Source organism: Mirounga leonina, unplaced genomic scaffold (genome assembly GCF_011800145.1).
Source record: "Mirounga leonina isolate KUSES-001 unplaced genomic scaffold, KU_Mleo_1.0 Mir_488, whole genome shotgun sequence".
Taxonomy (NCBI): Eukaryota; Metazoa; Chordata; class Mammalia; order Carnivora; family Phocidae; genus Mirounga; species Mirounga leonina.
Window position 1 is genome coordinate 187,610 of NW_023270777.1, and position 20,885 is coordinate 208,494.

The following is a 20,885-nucleotide window of genomic DNA, read 5'->3' on the forward strand; positions in this document are numbered from 1 at the left end:
CACATCTACATCTCAGAGCCTACCACAGGGTCTGACACACAAAGGTTCACTAAGTATGTGATCAATTCAGTTGAACAAATACAATCCAGTTAAGAGGATTCCTTTCCTCTCCTCATCTTCATCCCTCCCCCACCACCTGCTATCCAACAGCTAATTCTTTATAAACATGGAAAAAATCAAAAACTAGTTCAAAACACAAGAATGGTTAAATAAACTAAGTGTGGTACTTGATTGTGAAGTTATTATGCAACAAATGTTTTCTAAGAAGTATGTAATACTCTATATGTATTCAAAGATAAATAATATATTAACAAAAAAGCAGGCAGTGAAACTAAATATATTTTATAATTCCAATTTTATTATAAATATCCACGTGTGTAAGAAGTAAAAAGACAAATACCACAAAACATTAGCAGATCTCACTGAGGGGGGAATTACTGCACTTCTCTGCACATTTCAGATATTCTGTAACAAATGTGTTCTGCTTTCATAATTAGAAAAAAATATTTTGAGAGAAATCTGTACAAATACTAATAGACTGTTTTTTTCATACATAGAGTAGGAAACATTTTTCCTCTCTTCCAGAGGATCTATGTTACATAAATGCCTGGAGTCACAAAGCTGGGTGTGAGTCTCAGGGGTAAGTCAGTATTCCTGGGGAAACAAAGCAGAAGGCACCTGCAAGATGAAAATGTACTTATTATAGCTGCTAAACTGATCACTGTGCTCATGAGCTACATATCAGAGGACAATTCCTAGAATACCTTTCCCAAAATACTGCAATTATTTGGCCTACATGTATTTAAACAACATACTGCTTTCAAAACCACTGGCTAAAGGAAACAGTACTGACAATGATCCTACTACAATATTTTATTTTATTTTATGTTTTTAAAGATTTTTTATTTATTTATTTGATAGAGAGACAGAGAGGGAACACAAGCAGGGGGAGTGGGAGAGGGAGAAGCAGGCTTCCCGCTGAGCAGGGAGCCCGATGTGGGGCTCGATCCCAGGACCCTGGGATCATGACCCGAGCCGAAGGCAGACGCTCAACGACTGAGCCACCCAGGCGCCCCCCTACTACAGTATTTTAAAAGTATCAGCACATAGCATTTACAGGTAATGCCCTCAGGTAAATAAAGCCTTTTAGGTAGGACGTAGGTAGGACTAAAAGCCCTTAGGTAGGACTCAGTCTTAATGCTTTTACTCTCGTGTGACGATCTACAGAGGTCACTGGTTTTGAAGAGTTCTTCACAGTGGCTTTGACTAACAAGCCAAGAACTGTAATTATTAACCACAAAAGGAGAAGTATTTAGCACAAAGCATTAAGTTAATAAAATTTTTATAAGGTGTGAAATTTATACTTTTTTTTTCTGTACAGAAAGAAATAAAAACTAGCACTGAATTTCCAGATGTGGTAACAGAAAGTATAAAAGGACAGACAATCAAGAGTCATATCAAATTCTGTTCAAAACCTGTTAGCACTGAAGCAACACGAATCTACGTGTCAGAAGTCATGACAGTGAGGGGTGCCTGGGTGGCTCAGTCGTTAAGCGTCTGCCTGCGGCTCAGGTCATGTCCCAGGGTCCTGGATCGAGCCCTGCATCAGGCTGCTCCCTGCTCGGCGGGAAGCCTGCTTCTCCCTCTCCCACTCCCCCTGCCTGTGTTCCCTCTCTCGTTGTGCCTCTCTCTGTCAAAAAATAAATAAAAAATCTTAAAAAAAAAAAAAAAGTCATGACAGTGGCTACCTTGGGAGGAACAGCAGGAGGGGACTAACTGGGAGGGAACATAAGGGCCTCTGCGGTGCTAACATCCTTGTCTGTTTAACTGAGTAATTAATGGATATTTCATTTTGATAATTCGCTGAGTTCTACACTTATTATGATTTGCTCTTTTCCACATGTGTCTTAGGCTCCAATTAAAAAGTTAAAAACAACTGATAGACACTTATAGTGAGTTTTGGAGTCAAACTCCAAATCGTTTTAGTAACTAGCCATGGAGCTGGAGGCAAGTTCATCTCTCTGAGCTTCAGTTTATCTGTAAAATGGGGGTGGAGGGGCTGCTTCATGGTGCTCTTGCAGAACTAAATGACAATGGTACTGTGATTCACGTGTGCACTCATGACTGTCAGCATTTCCTCCACCTGCCTGCATGCCACAGTGACATAATTACCGGATAAATAGTTTAAACTATTATAACATTAGGTTTACACAACATTTTTTTTGCGTCATGAAAATCAGAATGGGATTCAAATGTTTCATTGACCTAAGATCTAAAATTGATCAGTGAAAGTCATGGCAAATCAACAGGACATTATGAGAAGTGTGAGGTGATAAAAGTCCAAACAGAGGAGCAAATACTGAGAAATATGGAATGAGCCACTTTAAATATTGCGTCACCTCAGACAGCAAGTCTGCACTGACAATCCCCACACCGAAAGGCAAAGCCTGACATACTTTAAAAGGCATCACTATTATTCATTTGGAGAGGTGCAAGTTAGGCTGTGCTTTAAAAAAAACTCTCAGAGAGGCAACTCCTAATATACTACAGTAAGAAGTCACTACCACTGATCAATCAAAAATGGCAGCATAAGCAATGTCACATAGAGGTAACCAGAGAGAGAAGAAAGTGGTCTGGGGAGGACTGAGGGATGGCACAATTTATTTTTTGCTATAAGCCTTGTAATATTTGAATTTTAATTCTATTTGCAGTTATGAAGCAAATATATAGTTTTATACACATTTTAAAGATTATGGAAAACAATTTCTTTTTTTTTTTTAAAGATTTTATTTATTTATTTGACAGAGAGAGAGACAGCGAGCGAGGGAACACAAGCAGAGGGAGTGGGAGAGGGAGAAGCAGGCTTCCCGCTGAGCAGGAGCCTGATGCAGGGTTTGAACCCAGGACCCTGGGATCATGACCTGAGGCGAAAACAGACACTTAACGACTGAGCCACCCGGGTGCCCCTGGACCGCTGATTCTTCTTCCACGAGGCAAACTGAACCCTGCCACATTCTAGCCAACCTAAGTATTCTGCTCCTCCAGAGCTCCAAACCATCAAGACTATGGCATCAGTAAACAACTGTGCATTTCCATTTCACTTAAACTATCAATCTTTATTTATGAAGCACCTACTATGCACTAAGCATTACAGTATATTAGGAATTGCCTCTTGGAGAGTTTCTTTAAAAAGACAGTCTAGCTTGCACCCCTTGCAAACAATGTAGCACCAACCTAGTACCTACAGGGAGCTCACTAACAGGAGGGGTGAAACAAAACAGTCACAAAGAATCTGGATACTGAATTATGAGCACATTTGCCTTCCAGAATAAAAAGTCGCTGATTCCTTTATCTAACCCTTAAAATGAGGAGATCATAAAAGTTCTGTTTCAATCATTTTCTCAAGGAATCCGTACAAATTTCTTTGGCTATCAGTTATCCACACACAATTCCAAAATCTACTGCAACAGCCCTAATCTCTCTCCAGAATTGCTGACACAAAATTCTGGCTGCCTGGACACTGACAGAAGACATACAGATTGTCATCAGACAAGAGGCAAGATAAAAGAAGGGCTTCAGGGTGATTAAGGGCTCTTATTCGCAAAATCACAGATGTTCCGCAGCCTCCCTCTCGGGAAACCCAGATCACAAGTGCGCCTCTCCGTGATACTACCACCATCACACCATTTCTTGTATCACGAGAGAGCACGCTCGGCCAAGATGCTCTCCAGTGGGAATACTGTCTGCTTGCAAACCACGCAAACGTGTCCTTGAAGTGTCATCAGGCTGTTAAGAGTTGTAGAAGAAAAAGCGTAAGGTTACCATTCGGAGCAATAACGAAGACAGAACCCACAGCACGGGGCAGTGGGGACGGCGGTGAAGCCACAGGCTCTGGAGCAAGGCTAACTGGGATCAGACTCTGGCCCCACACTTTCGACTTGGGACACCTAAAACCAAATGCCTCATTCTCATCGGTAAATGTGTTAAATGTGCTAATACATATAATGACCTTAGAAGGGTACCTGCCCTGCAGTGTGTGGTCAGCGAATGTTTGTTACTATTACAATCCTTAGAGAGGCAACGGAATCTAGTCCTCAAGAGCATTACTCTGGAGCCTCACTTGCCTGAGCTGGAACCCAGCCTGCCCACTTACTAGCCATGTGACCTCGGGCAGTTAGTGCTCTCTGTGCTTCGGTTTTCTCGGTGGACATGGAAATAATAATAGTATCTCAGGGTTTTGCCAAGGAGGAATTAAGTCACGTTAAATCATTTCGAGCCGTGTCTGGTCTCTAACTACTACTTCTTCATCAAGTGGCTGGTTTCAGCTGGAGTTCCCTCCTCTTCCTCCAACTTTGCTTTAGAAAAACAAACCTGGAAATTTATATAACATACACAACCTATTGTTCCAACATGGCTATGCTAAGTATCAGTGAAGACTGTCAGCAGTTTGCATTATAAGTTTATCATGTTTCTGTCCAGATAATAAAGACCCATGTGCTCTTCACCAATGCAGTCTGAGGTCAGACATCTCAATGAGCTGACAGTTCATCAGTCTTGACTTAATAAAAAATGCGTAAGACACAAAAACTTGCGTTCTCGATGACTAGCCTATATATACATATATCTATACATATATTTATAGATATATTTAATCAGCAAGCCATGGGAAATTCCGAAAAGCAACTAGCAGTGGTCTGCATAAGACTCTTCCTTCTAAGTCAGGCCTTGGCAAACTCTTGGGGGAAGGGCCAGACAGTAATTTGGGCTCCGTGGGCAACTACTCAATTCTGCCACTGTAATGCCAAAGCATAAATGAACAAGCAGGGCTGTTCTCCCCCACAATTTGTTTATGGACACTGAAAACTGAATTTCATCCAATTTTCACATGCCATGAGACAGTCTTCTTTTGATTTTTTTCTTCAACCATTAGAAAAATATTTATTTATTCATTCATTCATTCATTCATTCATTCATTCTTAGTTCAAGGGCTGTACAAAAATAAGTCTCAGGTCAGATCTGGCACACAGGCGATAGTTGACTAACCCCTGTTCTAGATGATTTTTAAAGAATCAGTGTATCAAAATGATGCCCAGAGCCAAATAAAAGAGAAGCGTTAATCTGCCCTAAATGCCTAGAAATCTGTCTTCTCACCTCCCCTAACCAAGCCCTGTGCCATGGAAGACACCCCTGCATCTTCAAGACACCCTTCTCTGCAGGCTCATCTCCTACCCTTATAAACATGCTCTCACAGCCTATCCCAAACACATTTTGCCACACTGTTCCACTCTTGATTGAATGCACCAATTTCTGAAGGGAGTCTGCTTTACTCACTGCTTCCTTCCGCACCTCCCCAGTCTTCCGAAATGTGGCTTTCTGCCCACACCACTCTACTGAAGCAGTCTTAGAATGTAAAATAACCCACTTCAATTACCTTTTCCTTATCCTTCAAGGTCCTCCACCTCTCTGCAGTGTCCAACTCTCCATCAGCCCATTCTTCTTGAAATTCCTTTGTTATTGGCTCCTGAACTCTGCACCCCAGGTCTCCCCTGCCTTTATTACAGACAGCCTTCTTGGCGACTAGTCTGACTACCTGCTCCCTAAGAGGAAGCAGCCCTGCAAGTTTCAGACCTAGAACTAAAGTTACTCTAAACTTTTTTTCCTGAAGGTCTCATGCACACCCATATTTTACTGTCACCTCCCTGTAAGTAGCTCCAAATCTCTCAACAGTCCCTCCTGGAGGATAACCTCCCAGTACTACAAACTCAACAAGCCCCAAATCAAACTTCACATCTTCCTCAAATCAAACTCCTTTTGGCTACTTCCATTTCAACTGTTACCCAGATTTGAAAGCTCTGGGTTATCTATGTATAAACTGTGATAATCCACTTACAATAGTGTAACAAATACATGAACTACTTAGGGATAAATTTTAACAAAAAAATATGCAAGACCTGCACACTGAAAACCATAAAGTATTGCTGACAGAAATTTTAAAAACCTCAATAAATGGAGAGTTATGCTATGCTCGTGGAGCAGAAGTCTCACTGTTGTTAAGACATCAATTCTGAGGTGTCCGGGTGGCTGAGTGTCCAACTCTTGATTTCGGCTCAGGTCATGATCTCAGGGTCCTGGGATCAAGGCTGCGTTGGGCTCTGCATTCAGCGGGGAGTCTGCTTGAGATTCTCCCTCTCCCTCTGCCCCTCCCTCCATGCATGCTCACTCACGCTCTCTCTCAAATAAATAAATCTTACCAAAAAAAAGACTTCAATTCTCCCCAAATTGATCTACGATTCAACATCATCCCAATAAAAATTTCAGCCGATTTTTGTTGGTAGAACTTAACAAGATGATTCCACAACTTATATGGTAACACAAAGAACAGCCAAAACAATTTGGGGTGGGGGGGAGGTAAGAAAGGTGCACACTTCCGTGATTCAATTTGAAAAAACCCATTACAAGCCTGCAGTAACCGGGACAATATCCTATCGGCATCAAGATAGACATCCAGAGCTGTGGGTGACCTGGAACCCAGACACGGACCTACACATACACAGCCAGGTGGAATGACAACCATGCCAAGGTACTTCAATGAAGAGAGGACAGTGGGGACAACTGAGTATCCATACGGAACAAGTGAGCCCCAACCCTTATGCACCACTCTATGCCAAAGTTCATGCATCTAGATGTAAGGGTTAAAACTATAAAACTTCTAGACTGAAAAACAGAAAAACATATTAGTGGCCTCAGATGAGGCACAGATTTCTTAAACTGGATAAAAAGAATCAGTAAGAGAAAAAAAATTGATAAACTGGACATTATAAATTTCAAAACTTGTTCTTTAAACACATAAGAAAATGAACAGGCAAGCAACAGACAAGGAGAAAATACGTGGAACGTGTATTTCCAACAAAGGACTTCTACTCAGACTATATTAAAAACTCTTATAACTCACCATAATAAGACAACTCAATAAAAAAGGGCCACAAATCTGAACACTTCACCAAAGAAGATAAATGCATGGCAAATAAAGTACACAAATAAAGAGATGCACATCACTAGTTATTAAGGAAATGCAGACTAAAACCACACTGACCTGGCAGTGCATACCTGCTAGACGGCTAAAATGGAAGTGCTGGCTAAGATGCCGAGGTGAGAACTACACAGCAGCACAGCCACTTGAGAAAAGAGTCCGACAGTTCCTCCAAGTTAATCATACACCTGCCTCGTGACCCAGCAGTTCCACTCCCAGGTATTTACCCAAGAGAAATGAAAACATGTCCACACAAACGGAACAACTCAAATTTCCAGCTGGTGAATGGACACAAACGGTAGTCCAGAAATCTAATGGAATACTACTCCTCTGTAAAAAGGAACAGACTACTGACACATTAACATACTATCTGAAAAGCAACATGCTGAGTTCAAGAAGCCAGACACAAAAGACTGCATACCATATAATCCCTCATGAAACTGTAGAAAAGGCAAACCATAGTGACAGAAAGCATATCAGTGGTTGCCAGAGGTCCAGGAATGGAACTGACTGCAAAGGAGGTCAAGGGAACTTTTTAAGAATACAGAAAGGTTCTAGATCATGATTGCAGTGGTGCTTACACTACTGTAAATATTTGCCAACTGACAAGTTAAAAACAGTGAAATCTTACTGTCAGTTATGGCTCAATAAAACTAACAGCACACTCCCTCTGGGATGCACCTTGACATCTTTCTCTTTCTTTCTGAACACCATCACACCAACATTTTCTTGAGGCCTTAAATCATTCACTCACATGCAGCCATCATCCTTCTCATACTTTCCTCATCACTGTACTCCACACACATCATCAATGATCTTCCTAAAACATGGCTTAACCAAGCCAACCACTTTCAGCCAGTTCTCCACTGTCTAGAAAAGTACAAGCTTCCTACTGAGGTGTTCTGGCTCCTCTAAGAAGTTTCCTGAGGGCAGGAAATGTCTTCTTTATCTTTGTATTCCACTGGCCGTACTTTGAACTGCATGGCATGGTCTCTGAGCATTGAGAAACTACACACAAACAGAAGAATTTTAGAAATCTTACGACTTAATAGATCAAATTACATGACACTGCCTACTAGTAGGCTGAAAAATACCATCAATATCCATGTCCTAATACCTGGAACCTGTGAATGTTCATATGGCAAGAAAAGTGATTACACTGAAGAGCTGAGGTGGGCAGGCCCCCCCGTGCAATTACATGTATCCTTACGAGGAGGGACAGAGATAACTTTGACACAGAGAGGAAAGGCCGTATGAAGACAGAGACTTGAAGATGCTAGCCTTGAAGACTGACAAGCTAAGGAATGCCAGCAGCCCCAGAAGCTGGAAGAAAGGAACAGATTCTCTCCCAGGGGGAGTGACACACTCCTTTCAGCCCAGTGACACTGGTTTTAGACTTCTGGCTTCCAGAGCCATGAGGAATACATTTCTGTTGTTTTAAGCAACCCAGTTTGCGGGTATGTGTTACAGCAGCCCTAGAAAACTAATACACTTATCTTTACAAGCAAAAGACCATGCACTGTAAAAGATTTTTAAGTCCTAGCAGCTTCTTGCTGGATTAGTGTCAACAGCTTTACACACAAGCTTCACACACAAATTTTACACAGTAAATAAAATGTACAGTTTCTTGTAACATTTTGCAATAAAAAAGAGGAATTCGTATTTTTTGATGTCTCCTATAGCAGTTAACTCATTACCTCAGATCCTAACCAACATATTCCAAACAGTACAGCACTTAACAAAACAGAATTCACTCAGGTTCAACGGATGGTCTAAAATTATACAATTAGCAGGACCAATCCAAGATTCAAGATATCAAGCCAAAGCCCATGCTCATCCCATTGTACCATGCTGCCAAATTTCAGCTCCAATATCAGGACAGCAAACAAACATTTATTGTTAATTCATTAACCAGGAATTAAATGTGTTCTACCAATTCCCCATCCTAAATGGGATTTCTACGCCCCTCTGCTTACTCCGATTCTAACCCAAACTTGACTCATCAAGTCTTTTTAGATTAACAAAATCTTGATGTTTCCTTTCTTCCCACTTCTCTAGTTCTTGCATTCCAGCCCCAATTTTACCAGTGAATTAGTGTTCTTCATAGAATTCTTTACTGACTAAATGACTTTATCCTCACTCTAACTATGTCCCTGAGATAAAAGAAAAAAATAATTGTAAAAGCTGTGACAACATTCTATTTTGAGAACTACAAGAAAAACTGTTGTTTCAGGAATGTATTAGGGTCTTCCACATAACAATATTTCATTACAATATCAACTTCTCAGAAAATACCATCTTCCTTGTTGGCATTGGAATAGATAAAAAGCTCCTCCCTGGTAATGAATTACCACCACTACAACTTTTTCTTCTTTCTTTCTTTCTTTCTTTCCCTTTCTTTTGCCCCGGTTTCAGGTCCCTTCTGATTTGTTTAGTGTATATTTTTCTGGGGTCATTGTTACCATGTTACCACTTTGTTCTCTCATTCATCTATTCTCCTCTGGACAAGATGAAGGACGGAAAAACTCACCTCAAAAAAAAAGAACAAGAGGCAGTACTGACTGCCAGGGACCTAATCAATACAGACATTAGTAAGATGTCGGAACTAGAGTTCTGAATGACGATTATAAAGATACTAGCTGGGCTTGAAAAAAGCATGGAAGATACTAGAGAAACCCTTTCTGGAGAAATAAAAGAACTAAAATCTAACCAAGTCGAAATCAAAAAGGCTATTAATGTGGTGCAATAAAAAATGGAGGCTCTAACTGCTAGGATAAATGAGGCAGAAGAGAGAATCAGTGATACAAAAGACCAAATGATGGAAAATAAAGAAGCTGAGAAAAAGAGAGATAAACTACTACTGGATCACGAGGGCAGAATTCGAGAGATAAGTGATACCATAAGACGAAACAATATTAGAATAATTGGGATCCCAGAAGAAGGAGAGAGAGGGGAAGAAGGTATATTGGAGCAAACTGTAGCAGAGAACTTCCCTAATTTGGGGAAGGAAACAGGCATCAAAATCCAGGAGGCACGGAGAACCCCCCTCAAAATCAATAAAAATAGGTCAACACTCCGACACCTAAGAGTAAAACTTACAAGTCTCAAAGACAAAGAGAAAATCCTGAAAGCAGCTTGGGACAAGAAGTCTGTAACCTACAACGGAAGAAACATTAGATTGGCAACAGACTTATCCACAGAGACCTGGCAGGCCAGAAAGGACTGGCGTGATATTCAGAGCACTAAACAAGAAAAATATGCAGCCAAGAATACTATATCCAGCTAGTCTGTCACTGAAAATAGAAGGAGAGATAAAAAGTTTCCAGGACAAACAAAAACTAAAAGAATTTGCAAACACAAAACCAGCCCTACAAGAAATATTAAAAGGGGTCCTCTAAGCAAAGAGAGAGCCTAAAAGTAACATAGACCAGAAAGGAACAGAGACAATATACAGTAACAGTCACCTTACAGGCAATACAATGGCACTAAATTAGTATCTTTCAATAGTTACCCTGAGTGTAAATGGTCTAAATGCCCCAATCAAAAGACAAAGAGTATCAGATTGGATAAAAAAAAAAACAAGACCCATCGATATGCTGTCTGCAAGAGACTCCTTTTAGACCCAAAGCCACCTCCAGATTGAAAGTGAGGGGGTGGAAACCATTTACCATGCTAATGGACATCAAAAGAAAGCTGGGGTGGCAATCCTTATATCAGACACATTAGATTTTAAACCAAAGACTGTAATAAGAGAAGAGGAAGGACACTATATCCTACTTAAAGGGTCTATCCAACAAGATCTAACCATTGTAATATCTATGCCCCTAACACTGCAGCAGCCACTTATACAAACCAATTAATAACAAAATCAAAGAAACACATCAACAACAATACAATAATAGTAGGGGACTTTAACACTCCCCTCACTGAAATGGACAGATCATCTACGCAAAAGATCAACAAGGAAATAAAGACTTCAAATGACACACTGGACCAAATGGACTTCACAGATATATTCAGAACATTTCATCCCAAAGCAACAGATACACATTCTTCTCTAGTGCCCATGGAACATTCTCCAGAATAGATCACATCCTAGGTCACAAATCAGGTCTCAACAGGTACCAAAAGACTGGGATCATTCCCTGCATATTTTTGGACCACAATGCTTTGAAACTAGAACTCAATCACAAGAGGAAAGTCAGAAAGAACTCAAATACATGGAGGCTAAAGAACATCCTACTAAAGAATGAATGGGTCAACCAGGAAATTAAAGAAGAATTTAAAAAATTCATGGAAACCAACGAAAATGAAAACACAACTGTTCAAAATCTTTGGGATGCAGGAAAGGTGGTCCTAAGAGGAAAGTATATAGCAATACAAGCCTTTCTCAAGAAACAAGAAAGGTCTCAAATACACAACCTAACCCTACACCTCAAGGAGATGGGAGAAAGAACAACAAATACAGCCTAAACCCAGCAGAAGAAGAGAAATAATAAAAATCAGAGCAGAAATCAGTGAAATAGAAACCAAAAGAACAGTAGAACAGATCAACAAAACCAGGAGTTGGTTCTTTGAAAGAATTAGTAAGATTGATAAACCTCTGGCCAGACTTATCAAAACGAAGAGAAATGACCCAAATAAATAAAATCATGAATGAAAGAGAGGAGATCACAACCAACACCAAAGAAATACAAACAATTATAAGAACATATTATGAGCAACTCTATGCCAGCAAATTAGATAATCTGGAAGAAATGGATGCATTCCTAGAGATGTATAAACTATCAAAACTGAACCAGGAAGAAAAAGAAAACCTGAACAGACCTATAACCACTAAGGAGATTGAAGCAGTCATCAAAAATCTCCCAACAAGAGCCCAGGGCCAGATGGCTTCCCAGGGGAATTGTACCTAACATTTAAAAAAGAATTAATACCTATTCTTCTGAAACTGTTCCAAAAAATAGAAATGGAAGGAAAACTTCCAAACTCATTTTATGAGGCCAGCATTACCTTGATCCCAAATTCAGACAAAGACTCCACCAAAAAGAATTACAGACCAATAACCCTGATGAACATGGATGCAAAAATTCTCACCAAAATACTAGCCAATAGGATCCAACAGTACGTTAAAAAGATTATTCACCATGACCAAGTGGGATTTATTCCTGGGCTCCAAGGTTGGTTAACATCCGCACATCAATCAATGTGATACAATACATTAATAAAAGAAAGAACAAGAACCATATGATCCTCTCAATAGATACAGAAAAAGCATTTGACAAAGTACAGCATCCTTTCTTGATTAAAACTCTTCAGAGTGTAGGGACAGAGGGTACATACCTCAATATCATAAAAGCCATCTATGAAAAACCCACAGCAAGGGCACCTGGGTGGCTCAGTTGGTTAAGCGACTGCCTTCGGCTCAGGTCATGATCCTGGAGTCCCGGGATCAAGTCCCACATCGGGCTCCCTGCTCGGCGGGGAGTCTGCTTCTCCCTCTGACCCTCTCCCCTCTCATGCTCTCTCTATCTCATTCTCTCTCTCAAATAAATAAATGGAATCTTTAAAAAAAAAAAAAAAGAAAAGAAAAAATAAACCCACAGCGAATATCTATCATTCTCAATGGGGAAAAACTGAGAGCTTTCCCCCTAAGGTCAGGAACACGGCAGGGATGTCCACTATCACCACTGCTATTCAACATAGTACTAGAAGTCCTAGCCACAGCAATCAGACAACAAAAAGAAATAAAGGCATCCGAATTGGCAAAGAAGTCCAACTCTCACTCTTTGCAGATGATATCTTTCTGTGGAAAACCCAAGATTCCACCCCAAAACTGCTAGAACTCATACAGGAATTCAGTAAAGTGGCAGGATATAAAATCAATGCACAGAAATCATCAGTTGCATTTCTATACACCAACAACAAGACAGAAGAAAAAGAAATTAAGGAGTCGATCCCATTTATAATTGCACCCAAAACCATAGGATATCTAGGAATAAATCTAACCAAAGAGGCAAAGAATCTGTACTCAGAAAACTGTAAAATACTCATGAAAGAAAGTGAGGAAGACACAAAGAAATGGAAAAACATTCCATGCTCATGGATTGGAAGAACAAATATTGTGAAGATGTCAATGCTACCTAGAGCAATCTATATATTTAATGCAATCCCTATCAAAATACCATCAACTTTTTTCAAAGAAATGGAACAAATAATCCTAAAATTTGTATGGAACCAGAAAAGACCCCGAATAGCCGGAGGAATGTTGAAAAAGAAAAGCAAAGCTGTTGGCATCACAATTCCAGACCTCAAGCTCTATTACAAAGCTGTCATCATCAAGACAGTATGGTATTGGCACACAAACAGACACACAGATCAATGGAACAGAATAGAGAGCCCAGAAATGGACCCTCAACTCTATGGTCAAACTAATCTTCGACAAAGCAGGAAAGAATGTCCAATTGAAAAAAGACAGTCTCTTCCACAAATGGTGTTGGGAAAATTGGACAGCCACATGCAGAAGAATGAAACTGGACCATTTCCTTACACCACACACAAAAATAGACTCAAAATGGATGAAAGACCTAAATGTGAGACAGGAGTCCATCAAAATCCGAGAGGAGAACACAGGCAGCAACCTCTTCGACCTCAGCCACAGCAACTTCTTGCTAGGCACGTCTCCAAAGGCAAGGGAAGCAAGGGCAAAAATGAACTATTGGGACTTCAAGATAAAAAGCTTTTGCACAGCAAAGGTAACAGTCAACAAAACCAAAAGACAACCGACAGAAGGGGAGAAGATATTTGCAAATGACATATCAGATCAAGGGCTAGTGTCCAAAATCTATAAAGAAATTCTCAAACTCAACACCCAAAGATCAAATAATCCAATCAAGAAATGGGCAGAAGACATGAACAGACATTTTTCCAAAGAAGACATCCAAATGGCCACCAGACACATGAAAAAGTGCTCAACATCGCTCGGCATCAGGGAAATCCAAATCAAAACCTCAATGAGATACCACCTCACACCAGTCAGAATGGCTAAAATTAACAAGTCAGGAAACGACAGATGTTGGCAAGGATGCGGAGAAAGGAGAACCCTCCTACATTGTTGGTGGGAATGCAAACTGGTACAGCCAGTCTGGAAAACAGTATGGAGGTTCCTCAAAAAGTTGAAAATAGAGGTACCGTATGACTCAGCAACTGCACTACTGGGTATTTACCCCCAAGATACAAACGTAGTGATATGAAGGGGTACATGCACCCCAATGTTTATAGCAGCAATGTCCACAACAGCCAAACTATGGAAAGAGCCAAGATGTCCATCAACAGATGAATGGATAAAGATGTGGTATATATATACATTGGAATATTATGCAGCCATCAAAAAAAACAAAAACAAAAACAAAAACGTGATCTTGCCATTTGCAACGACGTGGATGGAACTAGAGAGTATTATGCTAAGTGAAATAAGTCAATCTGAGAAAGACATGTATCATATGACCTCACTGATACGAGGAATTCTTAATCTCAGGAAACAAACTGAGGGTTGCTAGAGTGGTGGGGAGTGGGAGGGATGGGGTGGCTGGGTGATAGACAATGTATGTGCTACGGTGAGCGTTGTGAATTCTGTAAGACTGATGAATCACAAACCTGTACCTCTGAAACAAATAATACATTATATGTTAAAAAAAAAAAAAGAAGAAGATAGTAGGAAGGGAAAAATGAAGGGGGGAATCGGAGGGGGGAGATGAACCATGAGAGACTGTGGACTCTGAGAAACAAATTGAAGGTTCTAGAAGGGAGGGGGGTGGGGGGATGGGTTAGCCTGGTGATGGGTATTAAAGAGGGCACGTATTGAATGGAGCACTGGGTGTCATATGCAAACAATGAATCATGGAACACTACATCAAAAACTAATGATGTAATGTATGGTGATTAACATAATAAAGTTTTTCTTTCACAGCAGTTCATATCCATTCACTAATCAAGAGTGCTAAATGTAGGACAACCGTTTATTTATTTATTTTTTAAGACTTTATTTACCCATCTGAGACAGAGAGAGAGCACATGCACGCAGGAGCAGGGGAGAGGGGCAGAGAGAGAGGGGAAAGTCAACTCCCCGCCAAGCAGAGAGCCCAATGCGGGGCTTGATCCCAGGACCCTGAGACCAGGACCTGAGCCGAAGGCAGACACTCAACCGACTGAGCCACCCAGGCACCCCTAGGATGACCGTTTAATGGAGAATATGAAATAGTGGGTATATTTACTATTGAGAACTCTGGTTCACAACATACCCTACTGGAAAGGAAAAGGGAAAGAGGAGGTCGATACCATCTGGAACATGCAAAGGATCAGTTAGGGCCACAGGACCCCTGCCAGTCTGCACCCTCCTGCTTCTCTCTCTCACCATTTGGATATTATTAAAAATATGATGGTGCTAAGAGATATTTCATATTTTGACTTCTTGCCCTTTTAAAAACCTAGCAATTGTAATTGTCATAACTTGAATGCTTTGACAAAGTACAAAAGCCATTGTTTAACCAAAGTTTGCTTTAAAAAATCCTTTTACTCTAGTTACAGATAAAATTTACTACCCAGGGGGCACCTGGGTGGCTCAGTCGGTTAAGCGTCTGCCTTCAGCTCGGGTCATGATCCTGGGATCGAGTCCCACATCAGGCTCCTTGCTCAGTGGGGAACCTGCTTGTCCCTCTCCCTCTGTCCCTCCCCCCTGCTCATGCTCTCTCTCAAATAAATAAAATCTTAAAAAAAAAAAAAAAAAAAATTTACTACCCAGGACTCCTTCCTTAGGTAGGAAACATTACCTCATTTTATGCATATCTATATCTACATACACATAGACAGATATATATTTACATATACATAAACCAAACATATTTGTTTAAAAAACACGTTTAGTAAAACCACGTTTTATTCAGTAATGGCTCAGTTTGAAAAAAAAAATGTTTTGTGGGATATGTTGCTCTTCACTGAAGCTGAGTGATGCATAAATCTGGGTTTTTAAAAGCTCCCCAAGTGACTCTAATGTGCAGGGCTCTCCGTGTTGACAGCCACCAGTCCGAATCTGGAAAGGCAGCGGACAGAAAAAAACACATGTGAGAGCTAGCTTCACAGGCCCCACAGGTTTGGCGACTGAATGCAGGTCACTGACTTGAGAGTGTGGCTGGACAGTGGTGCCATCGATCACCAATGCAAGACAAAATCTGTGACTATAAAGCACAATACACATGCTTTTCTGAGAAACTGTGCCTCCCCTGTCTGCTCCAAGGCCCCATCAAGGCTGAGACTGTCTTGGTCACTCTGTCACCCCTGGCACAGCAGCTTGCACCTAACGGAAATGAAATACACCTTCCTGAATGTAACCCAACGCTGTGAAGTCTTATCTATAAGTCAGTGGCATGACACACATGCTTCAAAACCTCACTCTGTATAGCCCTGAGCATAGGGCTGGCTTCATAAGAGATAGTCAATAAATATTAGTTAACTAGCTAATTTTTACCCAAATGCCAGTCTGACTGGAAATGCTTCTAATTGCCTGCTAAGACAGAACCAATGGTCGTGGCAAAGTATATCCAAAAAGGAGGTCAAGATATTTGTTCTCGAATCTGTTTCTCCTCCTCCCAGCCATTATCTGAGTCATCCAGACCCAGAACCCTTGAGTCATCTTTGATATCTCTCTTGTCAACATGTAAACAGGTTTCAAAAGTCCTGTCTTTTATACCTTCTGTAAGTCTTGCTCCTATCAGTCACCAGCCCAATGTTCCTTACCAAAGAACTCATCACCAACCGCCACAGCCTCCTCCTCCCAGATCCACCCTCTCCACTGTAGACATGCCCACATGCCTCCAACGACTCTACTCATGTCACTACCTTGGCTGATATGACTCAGTAGTCTCACTCCACAGCCCACAGGGTAAAATCCAAACGCTTAACCAATCCCTTCATAATCTACCCCTTAACATACTTTTCCAACCTCATTATCCCACTATTCTTTCCATCAAGAAGAGTGATCTCTTTCCACTCCCATCTCCCCATGTCCAAAAGAGGTCTATTTTCCAAATCACAGGTCAAACACAATCTCCTGCAGCAAAGGCCTTCCCTGGCACCCAAAACATACTCCCTACCACTTTCCTAAAAAACCTCTTCCCATCTGAATTTTCAAAGTAACTCCTAGAATTTTTCTCCTTCTCTCTTACAGTAGTTTCTTATACACATGCTTTTCGCCTCCTCTCACAGACTGCAGAGTTCCCTGTGAAGAAGTTCTAGGTCTGGCTACTTTGTTTTAACCACCACTACTTCTCCCTCCTCCCACTCCATACTCATCCCTTCCTCTACCCCACAGTGCCTTACTAGGTAGAGTTCAGTAAATACCCCAGATCCTTGGCCTGCTCCAATTCAAGAAGAGAGACTAACACTTAGGAATTTCTCACTTGCCTTGCCAGTGACAGAACCCTGCATCTCTCTTCCTGCACATCCATAGTCACTGCAATGAATGGATAAACTTTCTGGGCGGGGAAAAAAAATCCTCAAGGAGAAAGTGAACAGGTACCACTGGTGACAGAAGTGAACAAAAGGAATGGCAGAAAAAAAGGTAGCAATGGTAGAGAAAGGGATAGTGGTCAAGAGGTCTCCGGAGAATACATAATTGTCAAAAGCCTAGGACAGGTATTTGTTCAATGAGTGAAATAAAAAGCAAAGGAATAAATCTGAAAATTGAAAAGAGAGCAAAGTTTCTTCTTTCCCTCTTTCTACCAGCTTATATTGATGAAGTATTTTCTGGAACAGTGCTATCCAACAGCACTTTCTGGAATGATACAAGGGTTCTGTTAATCTGTACTGTCTGCTAGTATGGGGACCACTAAGCACACAGCTACAAAGCAACTGAAATTGGGCTAGTGTGACCAAAGAACTGAATTTTTAATTTTATTAAATTCAAAGTGAAGTAGCCAGGGCGCCTGGGTGGCTCAGTTGTTAAGTGTCTGGCTTCGGCTCAGGTCATGATCCCAGGGTCCTGGGATCGAGCCCCACATGGGGCTCCCTACTCTGCAGGAGGCCTGCTTCTCCCTCTCCCACTCCCCCTGCTTGTGTTCCCTCTCTCGCTGTCTCTCTCTGTCAAATAAAGAAATAAAAAGTCTTTAATAAATAAAAAAATAAATAAAGTGAAGCAGCCATATGTGGCTAATGGCTACTGTATTGGCCCGTGATTGTCCAGCATATGGAATGTATTCACCTTGTATTTGAACAGTCAGAAGTATTTTCCCGACCAAATTCCAGTAAGCTAATAAAAGTCCACGGTCAATTTTCTGTTTAGTAAACCATTACATTTTTTCCAATTTTCACCTTCATTTTACTGAGGAAGGGAAGGAGAGCATGGTTGAAGAGGAGACTAAGAAAAGGGTACACGCTAGGGTCAAAATGTCAGGCACTGTGCTAGAAGTATTCTTCGTGCACTATTTCTTCTGATCCCCCCCTCAGCTACTCCTGAGATAGAGATGATCCCTCTTTTAAAGCTGAGGAAACGGAGATGGAGAGCAATTAACTGGCTTGCCGATGATAACAGGTTATTGGGACGAGGGTTCAAATCTTCGTCTGAATGCAGACTGAGCTCCCAAGCATTACACTTGAATTGCTAATACTAAAACGGGCAGAATGAAAAGTAGGTTAGGGAGCTCCCAGGAGACTAATGTTATTCAGAGCACATTAAAAGCTGGTCCCGCCAGCTTACTTGACAAGAGACTAAGGATGTATCCAGGCAACTTGGTTGATGTCTGGTAAATGATGCTCAATAAACTCGACCGCTCCTTGAACCATAGGTATGATTCCAAGTTGGGATACACAGCAGTGAACAAAATGGAAGTCTCCACCCTTGTGAGGTTTATATTCCAGTAAAGGAATTAAAAAAAAATAATTAGGAAGACCTCTAAAGGTGGTAAGAACTGAACAGACACCCAAATGAGTCAGTTAGCTCTACGGAGAAAATGAGAGAGACTGTTTCAGGCCCAGGCAGCTGCAAGGACAAAGATGGAGAGGTAGAAGCATTGGGAATGTACAGAGAACAGCAAGGAAGTTAGTGTGGCAAGAGCACGGCAAATGAAAAGAGAAGTAAGAAATACGATTGCAGTTAACCAGTGGCCAGCCCTGTTGGGACTTGCAGGTCACTGGAAGGCTGGAATATATTTTTAAGATCACGGAGAGCCACGAGAGTGGACAGTGCAGGTGCAGGAGGGTAAGTGTATTGAGAAAAGTGAAAGAGACATAATCTGATTTATGTTATAAAGGGAACGCTGGAACTGTAAAAATAGGCTATGAGGAAGCAAAATCAAAGAGAAAAAGTAAAAGCAGGAAGTCCAAGTAGGAAGGACTGTTTTGAGTGATGAAGCAAGTTTAAATTAGTAGAATAGCTGCACATGTAGAGTGGAAATGGAAACTAATTTTAGGAAAGATTTTAGCTAAATACATCAGGTCAAACCAATACCCATGGACAGATGGGAGGGAAAAAAAGGTTGATTTCTAAACGAGTCCCGTTAGAAGTGAACTGTCCACTCAGTCTCTTCAGATTCTGTTAATGTGCCTAGACACTCCTTCCCACATGCTCACACATTCGCACCACCAGACAACACCATCATCAGCAAGTTCCCACAGGACACGCTCACAGGTAATCCAATTGTTCCCTGACACAGACCTCTGCGATTTTTCTATATTTGAGTATTTCAGAACCAGTGTAGCCGACAAATTCTGACTGAAGTACAAGCAGCATTGAGTAACACCAACACTTTCTAGCTAATCTTCCCTTCCTTCCCGCAACACCTTCAATGCCCCACTCAATTCTTCCCAAAGTTCTGCAGCACTGTTTCCCAAAATCTTAAGACACCAGAAAGGCAGAAGAAAAACCGTCAAGCCAGAACCTCCTGAGTGTGCTTCCCTACCCACGAGCCCCTAGCAAAGCAACCCCCGAGGCTGTTTGGTTTCAGGTGCAGGCTCCCCTGGCCAGATGCGTCCCAGGGCTATCCGAACACACACCTCAAGGCGCCGGGCGGCCTAACTCGCTCATCACTGCAGGCAGCCTGCACGCGCTGCTCACGCCTGGACCCCGACTGCAGGGCAAAGCAGGCGCGCAGCAGAAGCGCGGAGCACCAACCAGCCACCGTCTACAGCGCCCCCTTGGCAACACGCGAGGGGCCAGACCACGTCCCGCCTCACAGAAGGCCTTCCTGCTTCCGTCCCCTCTGCCATTCCTCACCGCCCTGAGCAGCAAGCTGTGCTCTACCCCAAAACGAGCTTCAGGGGATGCCTTAGCTGTCCGGCCGTCCCCTCTACTCCTCCTCTGCTCTCACGGATTATTCCTCCGAGGTGTCCCCCCCGGGAGGTCTAAGTCGGCGAAGAGCAGGGGGAACGCTGGGTGCCAGGGCCAGCCACCTCCGTAACTCTGGCGTCACCTCCTGTACCTGCGAAGTGGGAGTAACGGACATGCAGGCTCCTTCAAAGGCTGTTCCCAGGCCCAGCCAAACGCGGAAACCCCGCCAGCTGTCCTGTGCCGCCCAACCTTAAGACCCGGGCAAAGCTCAGCTCAAGACCGACAGGGCAGGTCGCGACCGGCACCCCGCGGCCCCTCGGTGGGCATCAGGTCAAAGGAGGAGCCCCTCCTCCAACGGGGGTGGCCCGGAGAAGCACGCCGGCGGTCCCCGCAGGCAGCGCCCCACCGCGGGCCTTCCAGCCCTCGCCCGCACAGCGCGGCTCCACAGCGCGGCCGCCCGCAGGCAGGCAGGGCGGGAGAGGCCCCATCGCCTCCGCCGGCCGCGTCACCAAGAGCGCACCCGGCGAGGGCGAGGAC

At 42.3% G+C, this 20,885-nt stretch overlaps 1 protein-coding gene across 3 annotated transcripts in view; it reads right to left on the bottom strand.

Annotated features, from left to right (window-relative positions):
• Nucleotides 1–20,885, bottom strand: part of ANKFY1 (ankyrin repeat and FYVE domain containing 1) — an 85,520-nt gene that overhangs the window by 64,116 nt on the left and 519 nt on the right. Inside the window, exon 1 of one of the 3 annotated variants that reach the window (XM_034989320.1) lies at nucleotides 5,432–6,153. The exons of the other annotated variants lie outside the window; for them this stretch is intronic. The gene's annotated coding sequence lies outside the window, so the exon portion shown is untranslated. Of the gene's footprint in view, nucleotides 1–5,431; nucleotides 6,154–20,885 lie in introns of those variants that run through there. 3 annotated transcript variants of the gene reach the window in all.